Raw genomic sequence first — 1,850 nt, 5'->3', positions numbered from 1 at the left:
TATGTGTGTGTGTGTGTGTGTGTGTGTGTGTGTGTGTGTGTGTGTGTGTGTGTGTGTGTGTGTGTGTGGGGGGGGGGGGGGGGGGGGGGGGGGGGATAAACACGATCGTGAGGGGCTTGGCACTTCACTTCACGGTGACGCTTTCTCATGGGTCAAAGGTTGATTGATCTGGGCTAGCTAGTGGAGTTCTTCTTTTTTTCTCTCTCTTGTTCAGAAAGGAGAAAAACGAGCTTCCTTTTTGTGAAGGCGCCATGTTTTTGCTCAAGGGAATCGTTCCCTCGGACCGGGATCCCAGTCTCAGCCCACCCGATCGCACCGCTCCCGCCCGAACGGCATCACTTCATGAAAGCAGATTGATTGATTGATTGATTTTTTTTTTTTAAATTCCCGTCGAGCTGAAATCGACCCACGGCAAACAAACGCCACTGAGCTTTCTGCTGCAGTTGCTTTTTATGTCAGCGATCAGCGATCGGCCGGCATGCGAGCCAGTCGGCAGCTACGTTAGCTTAGCGCTGATCCGACGGCGTTTCAAATGAAAGTTTTAGAAATCACGTTGAAGAAAGAAGACGAGTCCAATTATTTGACGGCTGACACCGTTTTTGTCTTGAAAACGCCAAACCCCCCCCCCCCCAAAAAAAAAAATCTCAAACAAGTGTGCCTAATTTGTCGTCCAATTCTGCAAAGAGCCTCCTCATCTTCTCTTGCTAAGCTTTCCGAAGGTGGCAGGCATTTCTTTTCAGAAGCGCGCCGGTCATTTCTTTCATGCGTTGCACAGCTCGTAGGAAATGTTTTCTTTTTTTTGTGTGTGTGTGTGTGTGTGTGTGTGTGCGTGTGTGTTGCTATATTGGTCCACATTGGCTCCCTGGTGGAGTTGGAAGCCCGGGAAGCGGGCCACACTTGCACACACGTGCACTCCGTCGTAGTCGTGCCTTTTTTTTTTCCCTTTCCTCCACTTGCATCATTTTGTTCTTTTGTATTTCTGTCTTTCTTTTTTTGCTTCTGCTGGCAAAGCAACCAAATGATGAAAGTTGACTTGATGCAGACGCTGAGATTTGTTGAAACAAGCTTCAAAAAAAAAAAAAAAAAAAAAATCACCAAGTCCAGTTTCCAAGTTGAGTTAGCCGGCAACGTTAAGACGGGAGGCTCCCATCGCTCCAGGCAACAATCGTATGTTTGCAATCATGAGGCGGCTCCACGTTTATTTGAAGCTGCCTTTTTTTTTCAACCCACTCCATTCCTAACTTCTGCTGTGTAAACCCGAAAGGCTACGGCGGGTGTTTGCCGCTAACCGATGCTACGCTCTATTGTTCTATTTGTGGCAGCTGCCGTGCCAATCATCGGCTGCCGTTTCTCGCGACGAGGGACAGCCTTCGGATTTCCCGCAGCCGCGAACAACGTCAAGGTGTCGTTGGGAGGGGGTGCAGGGCAAGAACACCATTTTGGAAAGATTGATCGAAAACAAGACCGCAATTCTAGGTGTGGGGGAAAGAAAAAAAACGCGCTCACTTGCGTCGGCAGCGACGAGGGACAGCCTTCGGATTTCCCGCAGCCGCAAACAATTGTCGGTTGGGAATCTTGAGGTGGCCGGACTTTTCGTCAAGGTGTCGTTGGGAGGGCGTGCAGGGCAAGAACACCGTTTTGGAAAGATTGATCGAAAACAAGACCGCAATTATAGGTGTGGGGGGGAGAAAAAAACCGCGCTCACTTGCGTCGGCGGCTTATTCCGTTTGGGTGCAGCAGAACAGCCAAACGCCGCTTGGCCGCGTTTGCTTTTGCTGCGGGGAATGACGGATTGGCTGACGCAAAGGCCCGCTCCGCCCTCGGCCCTCCTCTTTCCCCCTCCCCTCCCT

General features: G+C 50.6%; 1 protein-coding gene across 3 annotated transcripts in view; it reads left to right on the top strand.

The window, feature by feature from the left end:
- The window catches only part of traf4a (tnf receptor-associated factor 4a), a 16,078-nt gene that overhangs the window by 8,269 nt on the left and 5,959 nt on the right, over positions 1-1,850 (top strand). The gene's annotated exons all lie outside the window — the stretch shown is intronic.

The sequence above is a fragment of the Hippocampus comes genome, unplaced genomic scaffold (genome assembly GCF_001891065.2).
Source record: "Hippocampus comes isolate QL1 unplaced genomic scaffold, H_comes_QL1_v1.1 scaffold49, whole genome shotgun sequence".
Taxonomy (NCBI): Eukaryota; Metazoa; Chordata; class Actinopteri; order Syngnathiformes; family Syngnathidae; genus Hippocampus; species Hippocampus comes.
The sequence above is the reverse complement of the archived record's forward strand: the minus strand, read 5'-3'. Positions and strand labels throughout refer to the sequence as shown.